Source organism: Triturus cristatus, chromosome 4_2, assembly GCF_964204655.1.
Source record: "Triturus cristatus chromosome 4_2, aTriCri1.1, whole genome shotgun sequence".
Lineage (NCBI taxonomy): Eukaryota > Metazoa > Chordata > Amphibia > Caudata > Salamandridae > Triturus > Triturus cristatus.
The window spans coordinates 8,140,052-8,155,760 of NC_140586.1; the positions used below are offsets into that span (position 1 = coordinate 8,140,052).

Genomic DNA, 15,709 nt, shown 5'->3' on the forward strand with positions numbered 1-15,709 from the left:
GTGTATATGCACCCCCGCCTCTTGGGACTACATTCGTAGAAAGTCTGGCCAGATTATGGGGTGAAATGCCTGAGGACCTATCCCTCCTGGGGGGTGATTTGAATGATACAATTACGCCATTGGACAGAAGACGGGGCTTGGGGGCTGCTACCCCCACTGGTCCCTCTAAATTGTCATCGCTTGTGGAGACATTGGGTTGGGCTGACATCTGGCGGTAATATCATCCAGCAGAGTTAGGCTATACTTTCCTCTCAGCAGTGCATGGCTCAGTGTCCTGCCTTGATTATCTGTTCACACCCCAGGGCTATGTTCATAAGTTTGCTCAGGCCATGCATCATCCAAGAGGGTTGTCAGATCATTCTCCGGTCTCTATATCGTTCCTCTTGCAGGTTCAGAGGCCCCCACTGACATGGCAGATGTCTCCGTGGCATCTACACGTCCCAGATTACCAGGAATGTCTCCATACAGCGATCCAAGAGTACTTTACCCTAAATACAGACTCTGTTCCCTCCAAGGTGACCCTATGGGAGGCTCTGAAACCCACTATCAGGGGGGTGGACATCAGCTATAGGACCCATGATAAACTTAAGCGCTCCGATCAAAGAACTGGCCTAGAGTCCCAGTACCTCTCCTTAGAGGAGCAGTACACAAATGCGCCTACTCCGATTCTTCGTAGAAACCTGTTACTTGCGCAACAGCAGCTAACTCACCATCTTACAGAGGAGGCAAAAGAAATTTGGTTGGCATCCCAATATCGAATTTATCAGTGGGGGGATAAATCCAGCAATACACCCGGAAGGACCAGATCTCGAGCGACTTGATCACAGAGTTCCTGCAAGATATTCCCCCCGGCTGCTCTCTGATCATATGAGAGATCAGTTGGATGTCCCTATTACAGATGACGAATTAGCGACTGCATTGCATGCAATGCGCCCAGGCCGAGCCCCCAGGCCCAACGGTTCCCCCATGGAGTTTCTTAGTTCACACGTGACCACACTGGGCCCTCACCTCCTAGGCGCGATTCATGAAGCTCTTGAACGGCAAATATTACCCCAAGACTGGCGTCAGGCCGAAACTGTCCTCTTCTTAAAGCCGGCCCATCCACCGGAGGACCCGTCCTCCTATAAACCTATCACCCTCATAAATTTTGAATCTAAATTTTGGGGAAGGTTCTTGCGGACCGCTTGTGGGCCAGCATTCAGTACTTGGTCCTTCTGGACCATTCTGGCTTTATGCCGCACCGGGCCACTCGACATAACATCCGCTGTGTTCATAATGCTTTGGCCATGGCCCCAGAGCTGGAGCGCCCTGCGGCCTTACTCTTGGCTGACATTGACAAGGCCTTCGACTCCCTTAGCTGGGAGTACTTATTCCAACTCCTAGAAGCGATTAACTTTGGGCCACGTTTCCTATCGTACGTACGCCTACTTTATACCGAACCCATGGCCTCTGTCCGCATTGCTGGTCACCACTCTCCCTTCTTTTCCATTGGTAGAGGGACACAGCAGGGCTGCCCCCTATCCCCTCTCCTCTTCGCCCTTGCGGTAGAACCTCTCACGGCATGGGTCCGTGGGGACACGGTGCTCCGGGGCTTTGATTGGCCGGGGGAACAGTCGTACAGCGTGGTGCTATATGTGGGATGACGTATTGTTCTTTATGACTGACACCTGGATCTCAGGCCCCTGTATTTTGCAAATCCTTCCGGTTTTCAGCCAAAATACTGGGCTCCACACACCCCTGCTAAATCGGTGCTGTTCCCAGTGTGTAGCCACCAGGGCAGGACTACGTGGGCTTCCCAACTCACACATGATACAGAGGGCTTCCAATATTTGGGAGTGTTTGTATCCCCCTGTCCGCGGATTTCATGTGCCCGTAACAACTACCCGCTCCTTGTCCATCTTCGTGAGGAGACTTCTATCTGGTCCTCTCTCCCTCTCTCGCTCTATGGACGGTCTGCCATTTTCAAAATGGTCTCACTCCCCAAGATGCTGTACCACCTACAGAACTTTCCATACCACATTCCACAGGCGTGGTCTGCCTAAGTCAATGCTATTCAAAATAAGTTTTAATGGGGCAGTCCAGGTGGCACTACAGACTTGTGCACAATCCACCTATTGCAGGGACATTGCTGCTGCCGATGTCTACTCCGATTAAGTGGCAGCCCACCTTCTAATAATAAATGACTGGTGGTAAAACTCACCTACGGACCCGGCATTCGCATTGGAACATGTTGCCATGGAGAAGACTCCCCTCCTGTGCTTACTTTATAGTGCGCAGAGGTTCGACTTCTTACCGCACGCCTGTCAAACAACGATCAGGTTGTGGGGATAAACTGTCCGACGTATGGGATGGAACATGCGGTTGACGCAGGCGACACCTCTGTGGCACGGTAATTATCTGCGTCAGGTGGCTGCGCTGAAGGGGTTCCACCAGTGGGACCAGATTGGTAGATCTAAATTAGTAGACATTATGCGTGGCACTGTACTTAAATCCTTTCAGCAATTACAGGAGGAATTCCATCTCCATAAAACCCAGTTCCACAGATACCTTCAATTGCATCATGCTCTGGCCCCCGCGCTCGTAAATCTTGCCAACCTCCCTTTATTTCATCTGCTTGAGGGCTGCCTTCTCAAAGGCGATCTTGGTGCACACATATAAGACAAATATATCAGAAGCTGACAACGCACTCCACCACTACATTACATAGAACAAGGAAGGCGTTGCATGACGACATCCCTGATCTGACGGATAATGACTGGGTGGAGGTGATTGATAGCCCTCGTCGCACTATGGTTATCTCCAGATTCTGTCTTATACAGTTCAAATATGTGCATCGCGTATATTATAGTCGTGTCTGGCTATTGAAGATGGGGGTTGTACCCTCCCCCATATGCCCGAGTTGTGATAGGGAGGAGGGAACATTCCTCCACACGGTGTGGAGCTGCTCACCATTGCAGCCATTTTGGTGCGGGGTGTCATTGTGCCTTAGAGAGGTGCTGTCCGGGGACCTGCCATTTAACCCCCGATTGTTCCTGCTTCATAGCACGGAGTTCATTGAAGGGAATCGCTACAAGCAACATCTATTGTTCCTAGCCCTTACGATTGCCAAGAGGGACATAGCCCAATTATGGAAGGCAACCTCGCCACCGACAGTAGGGAAGTGGCGAAAAGAGCTGGATAACTGCATGGGTGCGGAGGAGGCGGCTGTTTCGGCAAGGGGCTGCCCCTTAAAGCATAGAAAGATATGGTCCCGGTGAGCTACTTACCGTGGCATTGATCCTCTCCTCTTCCCTCGCAATCGCCATAGGAACAGTTCCATGTGTGATTTGTGGGCCCTATTGTACGATACATTGTTTCCTCTTCTTGGTCACAAGTGTCTCTTGAAGTTTGCCTGCCTTGGTTGGGGGCGTGGAGATGTCTGCGTACAGTTCTCAGTTTGTTTTCTTATGTTTTGTATACTACCAGTACCCACTGATATCTCCAATGTCGCTATCACCTTGTTATTTTATGGTCAATTGGATTGTGCCTGGCTTTTGCCTGATTGGAACTGTAAAATTTCAATAAAATAGGTTTAAAAAAAAAAAAAAAAAGCAGCTGTCCTCACAGGAAAAAACAGACCCATTCGAACACCTCCCTTCTTTCCATCAATCAATGTACATAGACAGTTAATTACTGTCTTATTGTAATTCGTCCGTCTATGACAAAAACAAAAGTCTAATTGTTAATTTGTTTTTCAAAAGAATCTTTACATAAAATTGTTTATAATAAAATACATGTTTAATTTAATGACCTGTTTTCATTCCGTGTTTCAAACATTTTAAAGCAGAATGGTATATTCAGGAAATGAGCCAATTGAATAATTTTCGTTGTTTAGGATGTCGTTGTTAAGAATGTAGTGGTTTGGCATTGCTCGTGGTTTAGCATTCGTGGTTTAGGAATTTGTTGTTAAAGTAGTAGTTAGTAAATCATATATCCCTCTAGGCATTCCTGGCAGTGCATGCAAGGGACTACCCCACAAAAGAAGGTGAAGACCTTCAAGAGAATGGGAAAGGTAGTGAGGATGATGAAGTCTTAAACCAACTACCTCAACAACGTAGGGAGAAAGGAAACTGTGTCCTACCCTCCAAACCCAAGAGGTACAGGGGCTGGATAGTACAGAGGTAGGGCCAACTCCATACCAGAGATTGAGGACAAACTTAATGAGTAGGATCTCCTTTTAGTAAGGATGACCAAGAGACTCGACCTAGAGACTAGGCTCTTAGCTCTAGAAAAAGAGAAAGCAGAAATTGGCAGGTTGTGTAGTGCCTACTAATCTATATAGGATCTGCACGTTTAGACAACAAACTAATGGGTTGGTGTCCAGGATGATTCCAGACACCCCCAAAGGATATGTTAGTCGGTAGGCAAACTAGCTCACAGTGCCACTACAAGCTCCCATTCCCCCCTTACCAAGGAGTAAATAGTTTCTGGCAACTATCGAACATGACAACCCTGACCCCTCAGGGTTCACTTGAAACAGTACAGTACTTTTTACTCAGTCACTCATGCTCACTTTGTCTCAGAGAGATACACAGAATAAACGGTGGGGAAGTTTTCAATAAGCTTTTCTTGAAGCAGCGTCATTCTAGTACTAAATACGTGTGCTGCAACAACCATGCAAAAGAAACAGATATATATGATTAGAAGCACCAACAGAGTTAATAAGATGTAGAATTCTACCATGGTGCTAAAGCAGTGTATATATGCAGCAAATATAGATATGTGGCAGTAATCAGGAGTACTCCTACGATGCAAACCCTAACTAGATGTACCTAGCATGTATGTAGGTGAATAGCCAAGAATCCCCCAAGGAAAGAGACAACCCCATTACCTGATGTGAGAAAATGAAGGACCCTGTCTTGGTCTTGAGTTGGACACCTCGCGAGGGAGGTCAGACCACTGCGTGCCGGAGTGTCTGCGTGCAGGGACTTCAGCGCCTTGTGTCAGCATTAAAACTTCCCCTCTGGCTTGCCCAGTGAAGATGTGGTACTTATATACCCGAAAGATACCCTCAGGGGTTCTACCTAGATGTGTCATGGTACTGTGGGCATGTCTGCCAAGGATGAGGATATTCGGGACCCTTGTACAGTGTTATTATGCAGGAGATGTTAATTGTTAGACCTGGCACCACTGGCGTGGGTCTCCCTTCCATTTTTTTGCTGTTGCCTCCTGTGTTTTTGCTGTGTTTATGCTGGTCTAGATGCTTTGGGCACTTTGCCACTGCTATTCAGAGCGCAAGTGCTCCCTATTGTAAATTGTTGTAATGGATTAGTGACTCCATAATTGACTATTTGATTTACTTGTCTGACCCTAGTACAGCGCACCATGTGTACCCAGGGCCTATAAATCAAATGCTCTTGGTGGGCTTGCCTAGGGAGTCCTTGTTAACACCCAAAGACAAAACTAAAGAAATGCCATTAGTCTGTGTAACAACCTTTTTGGGATCTACCAATGAAGTCAAGAAGATTGTAAAATGCAATTGGCAATGCGTCAAAGGGCTAGAGATTTTCAAAGAATTCCCAATTTTCGCGTTAAAGAAAAATAGGAGCATCAGAGACCACTTGGTACGGGCCAATACTTATGTTGACAAAACACTCCCGACTATACAATCTATGCTGTCGTTGCCTCCGGTTCAAGGACATCACCACTGTGGAAATTGCACCTCTTGTGGTAGTACTATTGAAGGCAGTAAGTTTGAATACAGAAACAGGATCATTAAACATGCGGAATTTACCAATTGTAACACCCATAATGTAGTTTACTGTGTAGTATGCCCGTGCCTTCTAGCCTGTGTGGGTAAAACAACCCAACAGATTAAAACACGAATTACCCAACATAGATCCCGCATCCATGGTCAAGCACTGCATTGAAAAAAACCATGGCCCACAAGAAATAAAATGGACCGTTTTAAAACAGATCAAAGGCGGTATGATTGACACTCTCTTAGCTAACTACGAAGCCAAATATATCTTGAAATTAGGAACCACTGACTTTGGGTTAAATGAACTATCTGAAATTATGCATTGCATCTGATTGAACATTGAACACTGCCCAAGCGTCAAGACATTGCGGTCAATAGCATTCGTGTGATTTCCCCCTTTTTAAAAAAAAATCTGATTGAACATTGAACACTGCCCAAGCGTCAAGACATTGTGGTCAATAGCATTTGTGTGATTTCCCCTTTTTTTTTAAAAAAAAAGGGGATTTTAAACAACATATGACTTTTCCATGAATGCGTCCCAGAGACTATGCTGATTTAAACAACAAAAGCAATTCATAAAGCTTGCTTACACATGAACACAGTAGCTTCCCAGCTAGATGGCGCTATTACCATCATAGACTCGTAACCCTTCAGGAAGTCAGGAATGTCACAATAGAACATAATGAACCGGAAGTTAGGTCTCTGGAAATGCCGTCTGATTCTAGAGAGCTTTTCCAACGAGAGCCCGTTGAGAATCTGCGAAAGCAACCAGCCACCATGTGCACCAGATGAAGAAATAGACTGGCACGCTTGCTACTTACCGATGAATGTGCCGGTTTTTCATTGAAAGAGCAGCGGAATGCCTGCAAATTCAATACGGAATCCTCCAGGCGATGTAAGTTTTTAATTCCGCCACCCCGCAAACGCGTTGATAAAAGATTGGCTAACGCCAAGGTTTGCCGGTTGCTTTTAAATAAACGCGTACAGCGCTACTGCGCCCCCACACTAATAGCGCTATGCACTACATTGGCACAGTCTTTGTATGTCCCCCTGGGTGCTCCGACATAGAGTAATTTGCGAAATAGAGAGGACCTGTGTAATTCCGCAGACTTCACGGCATGACTTGCCGACTGTTATAGATATTTTTTGTTGAAAAATGTACACAATGTTACCGTATGCCCATCTCAGCATTTTTTAAACAGGACTTTAATAAATAAAATCTCCGGTGCAATGTTGGGAATTAGAACATGTTCAGCAGCAGTTCATTCCCGTCTCCAGACGCCTCTAGGAGATGTTATATTCTAAGTAATCTACACTGTTGTAGACAGATGCAACCCAATAAGGCAAGAGAATCATAAGCAGCTTTAGTGCGTTTGTTTTTTTATGTACACTGAGATGCATACCTTTACACTCCACAGAGAGCAAGTCACTACAGGTAGCGGCTGCTGCCTAGTTCCAAAAAAAGAATTGGCTTCTTCTGATAGCGATATTTTCCACTTCATCTTTCAGGTATGAAAGCATCATGTTTTGTTCCCCTCCTCGCCCCCACACACATTTGGTATGATGTAATACATTAATAGGAACCATACTGATTTTTACTTATTTTTCACCCTTTAGTGTCCTACACAAAGCATCACAGCCCTGAGGAAGACCTTCTTTTGAATTGTTGTGGTCCTTGTCCACGAAGGTCGAAACGCGTCTGCTCATTTTTTCCCCCCACCCAACCTTACACATTACTTTTTTCCTGCATGAGGTCAAGAGTTGCAACATGACACAATTGATTGGAGAGTATATGAAATGCTGAAGTGTACCTATTAATTGAGGTGTACCTGTATCCAATTTGTATCAATGTTATCTCTGACCTCCTCACTTTGACCGTTGTACTGTAGATTAATCGAGGAAAAGACTTTGTATGATTTTCCCGATTTATTACGTTTAATTGATTAACTAAGATTTAGGACCAAAAAGACGTTAAGAACTTTTTCAAAGTAAACAGATTGGAAGTGTATCGCTTATGAATTTACAATACCATCTATGTCGCAACAAGCTTTGTGATGATGAAATGTTTTTTTTAAAAAAACTATGTATTTTTCTAAAAAATAGCAAAAAAAGTGGCTATGTTTACAAATAAGTGAATTAAAAATATTTACAATTTTTTATAAATTTCTCAACTTGTTGGTAATCATCTTCTTTGATGACAGACTCACAGTTGTAAAAATTGTTCTAGATGTAATGTTGTTCCTTTGTTGAACTAAAGCGTAGGTAACGTAATGTGCCTAGGCGCCAAGTGAATGTATTTTGATCCATGGTCTCAGGGGCATTCTTGTTTCTTGCTTGGTGGGCTTGCAGCACCGATTGTGCCACCCACAGAAGCAGCTTGTAAAATGTGGCTCATGCCTGCCACTACAGAGCCTGTGTGTAGTCTGGGACTGTCATGTCGACTTGGCAAGTGCACATTTTTGCCAGTCCCTAAACCTTCCCTTTTCTACAGGCTAGTCACCCCTATAGGCAAGGTGCATTGTATGTGAAAGGTAGGACATGCCCTGATGTGTGTGGCATGTCCTGATAGTGAAGTACAGCGAATTTTCTGTTTTTCACTATTGCAAGGCTATCTGTTCCCATAGGCCAGAATGGGCAGTTTGATTATAACATCTTATATCACTGACCCTAGGAACAAGATAGGAAAATAAAGTTTAGTATGCCTGAACTCAGAATGTTAAAATACATCTTTTAGTGTGTGTGATTTTTACATTCTGTGTTTGAAAATAACACTTTTAGAAAGTAGGTATTTGCTTGCCTAACCATATGCCTCTGCTAGGTTTGTGTATTCCAGGTCTGGTTTGTGAGTGACAGTGGGCTGGAGAGGGCCTTGACTCCAGCAGTCTGATGGCTCAGGGCTAGGCTAAATAGGACCTGCATTGAATAGACAGTAGGGGGAGGACATTTCCTTTCACTTGCCTGAGCCTTCATAGAATAGAGGGTAGTGGGAGGAGATTTCCTTTCACCTACCTGGGCCAGGTCTGCTTTCAACAATGCTGTCTTCACCTCATGCCAGGAAGCTGCACCAGGGAGGACAGAACTGGTTTTGGCTGGGCACAGACACTCTCTGCCTTCAGAGAACAAAGGATTTTGAAGTATAAATATTGGGGCCCAGACTGCAGAACTTTAGATCACTTCTGGGAATCAAGACGAACCCTTTGCCAAGGAGAGAAACCAAGGAAGCTGAAGGAGGAGACTGCCCTTGAGCTTTTTGCTGTTTGGGGTTGTCCTGCAGTGGTTACTTATTACCAAGGAAAGGAGAAAAGGAACTTTGTGTGTACTTTTACTATCTTGAGGAAGATCTCCAAGGGCTTGAAGCTGAGCTTGCCTCATGTTCTGAAGTCTGAGGGACACAAAGACTTCACCACCAGCTCCTCCTGAATTCCCTGGCTGGGAATTCTACCTGCAGAGAGGTGCCTGCTGTTGTTTTGGGCCCTCTGGAGACTGTGTGCTGCTGGGAGCCGGAAGCGCGACGCAACGAGGAAGAAGCGTGTCGCCGCCACACCAGTTGCCGTCGCATCACCGAGGAAGCGTGTCGTCGCCGCAGCTGTTCGCCGTCGCATCGCCAAAGACGCGTGTCGCATCACCGGAGAAGCGCGTCGCCGCCGCAGAGCTTGCTGTCGAATGACCGGAGAAGCGTGTCGCAGGGCCTGTCACGGCTCAAGAAACCATTGATTTCGCCGCAGGGCCATTGGGTGTGCACGCATCGCATCCACGTTGTCGCATCGCATTGGATCACAGTAAGAAACAGATGCTTCGCCTCCTCTGCGGTAAGGAATAGGCGCATCGCCTCCACTGCGCTGCAGTAAGGAACAGGTGCGCCGCCTCCCCCGGAAGCACGGAACTAACGTATCGCCTTCCCAGCGACCCTTTTGTTTATGTTGCGTTACGCATCCGAGGTACTTTGAGAGTAAAGTGTTGCATTTACCATCTACATTTAACTAAGCTATTTCTACCATTTGAAAGTCATATTCTTGATGATGTATTGTCGCTTTTTGCCGTTCGATCTTGTGTTAAGTCTAGATAAAGATTACTTATTTTTCTAAACTGGTGTGGTTTCCATTTGTAGTGTTTTCGCTGTATTACTATATGTGTTCAAAAATGCTTTACACACTGCCTCTGAGATAAGCCTGTCTGCGCGTGCCAAGCTACCAAGGGGGTGAGCAGGGGTTATTTTAGGAGTGTATCCCCCTTTCCCTGACTAGAAGCAAGGGTCTCTATTTGGACAAAAGGTACAAGCCATTTCCAATAGAGATTCCCATTTCTAACAGTAATCCTGCTGTGATACTAAGAATCCTCAAGCATATAAATTAGGCTAATTTTCAGCAAAAACCACACAACATTAATTCGTCACGAACTAGGTAAAAGGTCTGCACCAGAACCATTATGTAGAGCAAGATAGGACAAATGTAGGTAAAAGGTTGTGCAAATACCTAGGTCTATACTGGGGTACATATTGGGGTTCATAACAACCACTCCTCATCAGACTGGACGACAAACTAAAACTAACAAATGCTAAAATATGCCTGTATTAAAAAATCATAAAAAATATTGCTAAAATAGGAGTATAAAACATCTAAAAACATGGTATGTGTTAAAATCAATGCAAAAGTTTTTTTTCTAAACTCTATACGCCCTCTAAATAGTCAGTACACAGTTAGATCAACTGAGCATGCTAAAAGCCATAGTGCCTAGAGAGAACAAGATTTGAAAAATAAAACAAAAATGGTGTTGTTTAATTCAAATTTGGGTTATTTTGGAAAAAGGCCAAATTGTTCCCATCACACGGAGAGCCAAATATTTATGTGTCCTGTGTGGGAGACGCAACATCACTGCTGCTTGCCTTCGCAGACGACGGTCCCTGTAACACTTTTTGGATCAGGTCAATGGAGCAAAGGTGATCTTCTCCGGTTCCCACAGCCGCTTCTGAGGAAGCACTTGAAGCCTATGAGCCTGCTGCAGAGCCAGTGTCCATTCCGACAGGAGCTGAAGGATCCCGTGGTGGCTCTAAGAATGCCGACATCAACATTGGACTACGCTGAGGATACTGCACTTACGTGGGCCTTTAAACAATCCAGCAGTACATCCACGTCCGGAGGTGCAACCGATGGAAGTGTTAAACAGATGTACAACACGCATTCGTATCCGCAGTATAGGCAGCGTAGCACAGACAAGACGCAATCAACCCAGACTGATCTGAACAATAGGAACCAGTGCTCGCTTAACTCCTAAAGCCAAGGCGTGCCCAGAGGGAGTACCATGCGTTCACTGCAACATTGCACAAAGAGTGCTTTTTCCATCTCTTTGGAATCTGGGAGATCTAGTGCATAGCAGGAAAATTAAAACCAGGATACCCTCTACAAGTAGTAGGACTGGCAGAGGCCCTCCGAAAACTCTTCCCAATATGGAGTGTATAAATGAAGATCGTCTGAAAGGTGCTTAATAGCATAGAACCTATGCTCTTAAATAGGTGCACTATCCCACTCGTATCAGACATGTTAAAGATATGATGTACAATTTCCCCAAAATGGAGCGGGAAGTTAGTTTGAACTAGTGCCTGTATCTCAGCTGAAGACCTTGCAACCTGGAGATCAAAAGTCTCTCGGGCAGAGGATAAGGTCACATCCTTCAGTAAAAGCATGGCTTTCAGTCTGCTCAGAGAATCAAACCGTATAAAGGAAACATTCAACGAAGGCCATAGCGGCGCCTCCATGATTGTGTGGGAAACAATACTGGCTTACAAAAAGTAACCCTGGAACTTACTGTGACCAGATATGAGATGCCTGGCAGCATCCCATAGCAACCTTCATCATTCAACATCAAATAACTCCCATTCAAGAGCAGTTTGAACACCAGATGAATCACAACAGCTGGAGATCCTTTTTTTTTTTTTTGAAAATTTTTATTGAACAATAAATCAATTACAAGCATGGGCCTACAACCACCGGGGCCGGCCGCTAGATTCGGGAAGGATCATACAGAGGTTAAGGCAGTAGTCGACTCCCGGGGTCCAGCCCCGTACATGACTCCGGATAGTCCTAGGGAAGCAGGATACATAGGTTTAACATAAATAACAAATAAAAACAAAAGGCGAGGCGTAAAGGCAAAAAATGTGGGTCAGGCTACATCCGGGGGACTCTACTTCTGATCTTCAAATAGCTACTAAAAGGCAGGAGTAATGATAGGTCGGGGGGGGGAGGGGGTCACGGGCTGGAGATCCTTTTAAGTGACATGATAGGTTTGCGACCGAAGCATTACAAGCTCCGTCAAGCATAATATCCTGACAAATTAAAGACCCACTTAACAAATTGTCGCAGTCTGAACGGCTGAGAAAGACTTCAGTGTCCCCATTCCTGCATCTAAATCTGTACGGTAATTCCCAAGATTCATGTATATATTCCTTACCCAATGCTTCATACCTGCCTACTTGGTGATACTGTAGACAGTTTTGAAATTGGAAAGTCGTGATTGGCAGTGTAATGTGGCCATGGATTAACCATGCTGTGGAGGGCGACTCAGCCACGGTGAAAGGTAATTGGTCCAATTTTTCAATGTGCAGCATCATATATTTTGCATCCCTTTGTGTCATTTTCGTCTGTCTTTCGGTCTGATTGTATGCTAGAAACAGAGACGTACTGTTGATATATCGCCAGGCCATGTGTCCAGGGTGCAATGATTGTAGTGTCCAGCTCAATATTAGAATAGATCACAAATTGCGACTGTCTGTGTTGTAGAATAGACAAATTCTGTTCAATTATATCTATTGCAGAAGACACAATGTTGAGCAGTGAATAAATCTTGGATGTTAGTGTGGTCATGCCATTCTCGACCACTGCCAAAGCCTTTTCTAGGTTAACCCTGTCAATCTCACGCAATCTCTCTGTAGCTTCCCGTTGAGAGATTTTCTATACTTCGCTGCAAACCGCATTCAAGAAGCGATTCCGACGTGGCTTCTGGGGACCTAACAGAAAATCCCTAAGATCCATGTCATCTGAGAGTAAGGACAAGTCTGGTTTCACCTGGGACAGTGTTGAAGTTTTTAGCCACTATAGGCATTACTTCTCAACACTGTAGGATGTCACCACCCCCGGGTGTTCTTGGTGTATGTAGCGTTGGTCAGGCCTATGGACACTAAACCCTTTAGCGGAAGCCCTGAATCATGACTGACACCTATTTGTGTCTATAGACCAAACCAACCATCCCTTCCAATTGGGGTCTGATGAACCTTCAAGATGGCCACAGAGCAGAGAGGAGCTTGAGAAGGAGCTCTGGGCTGGGGATAGTTTTTTGGCAATAATCCCCGTTAAGCCTGCACACCCAGACACCTACGAAACCTGCAAACACACTTTAGATTGGATCAAAAGACTCACCACTGTCCGCACACCCGTCAATGCGAGGATCGAGTTGAATCCCCACAGCTGGGCATACAGAGGTGATGAGGACACGGATGAGGACGAGCAGAAAGTCGAAGAGAAGCAAGCAGATCAATGAGAGGCTGCCCTAGCCGAGCCAAATGAGGTGGGTGTCGTTTCTCCCCCCGTTCGAGGACAACGCGAGATGTAGGTTGATCCGTGCGCAGTCAGAACTCGTAGGCGGATGCCTATAATCCTCCCCGCCCTCCACACGAGAGGCTGTTTGAAATACCCCGGGCGTTTCATCCATACAGTGCGGATGCCTATAATACTCCCCGCTCTCCACACGAGAGACTGATTGATATCCCCCAGACACACCAGTCATACAGAGCGGTTGCCTATAATCCTCCCTGCTCTCCGCACGAGTAGCTGATGGAAATTCCCCGGGCACCCCTTTCATACAGGGGAGAGGCGATCAGTGAGCAGCCAGAACAGGAGGTGGGTACCTGTAATCCACCCCGCTCTCCCCACGAGGAGCGGAGTTAAATCCCCGAGCTACACAGGCCTACAGGAGAGGCGGAGGGTATGCCCCGGACACATTCCGAGACAGCGAGAGGGAGCCTGTCTGGTGAATCGGAGCGTGAAGGAACACCACATCATATCTCACAGGAGCATGATGGAACAACAAGGATGCATAGGGAGAATGATGGCACAACAATGATGCAACCTAAAACGACAGGGATTTAAAGCCACCCAATACACAGAATACGAGATTTTAAAACACAATCTCCACTCAAAAACACCAAAATGGCAGAACAAGCTTGCCCCTCCCACAACAGCCTCTGAAAGAGGACTAATAAGAAGTGAGAAGGGTCAAATAAGCCCCAGAAATAAAAGCAGGACTAACACCCACAGGATACTGAAATCAAAAAAATAAATATAGACATAAAAGAAGACTAGTAAGCCACAGAACTTTAATTTGGAGGACACCACCAGGATTCTGAAACCACTATGAATAAGATAGAATAATTCCATAACCACTGTATCGAACAATGAATTAATTAACTATATAAATGAGGTAGAGCAACATTACCCGAATAATTACATAAATAACTAATTGATAAGTAAAATCATCGACCAATACCGGAAAATTAATTTGAATTTTAACGAAATACATAAGTACAGCTATCCACCATTCCCAAAATAGCTAATTGTAAAAAAAATAAAAAAGTTATTATTAAAAATAACTAGATGATAACACTCCCAGAATAAATAAATCAGCTGATAAACACTATAATAATTATTTAAGGAATGTCAAGCAGCATAAAGAGAAAGGTGATCCAATAAATTAAAGTAAAGAATCACTTAGATCACATGAGGAGTTATTTGCACCTTGGACAAAAATGGAAGGAACAAAACTGATTCCCGCTGGTAACAAACCCCGAGCGATAGTCTACCCATCCAATCTCTCTAAAAATGCCTCTAAAAGCTTTAAATACAACCTGCTCAGGAAGAACCCTGAAACACTTATCTTAGACCCCTCTAACTAAAAAAAATGAGTGATTATTAATGGTCTAATTTTCTACACTAGATCTCAGGCTAAATGGCGCACCGCAACGTCGAAATTGCTAAACATCAAAGAAGCAAGAAACATCCCTTATGGAACGGAGCGGATTATAAATCCCTCAAAAAACTTAAAGGCCTCACTGAATATAACCTGCTACAAAAATGGCACAGTACTCATCCAAGCAGCCAACAGGGATCTTGAGTTATTTGACGATTACTTTACCACGCTAAAAGACCAGGTCCATAACATCCCTATTTCAGAGATCCAACAAGACAGAATAAACACCTCCATCCATACGCCCATGAGGGTAATTGAAAAGAGAGACCGCAGTACAGACCAGGAGAATCGACACGCAAGATCCTTGTTAGACCTGGCACCTTGGCGTGAGTTTCCCTTCCACTTTTTGATGGTGTGCCTCGACTGTTTTGCTGGTGTTGTCCGCTCAGGGCACTGCGCCACGGCTAATCCGTGCCGCAGTGCAAGTGCTCCCTAAGTAAAGTGTACCTGTAATTGATGTCCATGATTGGTTTATTGGATTCACTGTCAGTCCCCAGTAGAGTGCACCAGGGGTGCCAGGGCTTGTGAATGCCAATGCTGCTGGTGGGCTTGCAGCGCTGGTTGCGCCACCCACAGAAAGCGGCCTTGTAAAGTGTGTCTAGGGTCTGCCACCGCAGACCCTGTGTGCGCTCCGGGACCGTCGCGCTGACTGCGCAAGTGCCCCCACTGGCCAGTCCCTAAACCTTCCCTTACCTACATATTAGCCACCCCTCTGGTAGGCCCAAGGGCAGGGTGCATTGTAGGCATAAGGTAGGACATGCCCTGATGTGTGTGGCATATCTTAGTAGTGAATTACAGCCATTTCCGTTCTTCACTATTGAAGGCTACCTGCTCTCCATAGGCCAGAATGGGCTGCCGGGATCACGCCAACGCTGTGACCCCAGTGGACTCAGAGAGCATGGTAGAAGTGTCAAGTTTAGTATGCCTGAACTCAGAGTAATAAAATACTTCTTG

At 45.3% G+C, this 15,709-nt stretch overlaps 1 protein-coding gene across 1 annotated transcript in view; it reads right to left on the reverse strand.

Moving 5' to 3' along the window:
• Positions 1–15,709, reverse strand: part of SCYL3 (SCY1 like pseudokinase 3) — a 1,105,028-nt gene that overhangs the window by 414,031 nt on the left and 675,288 nt on the right. The window lies entirely within an intron of this gene.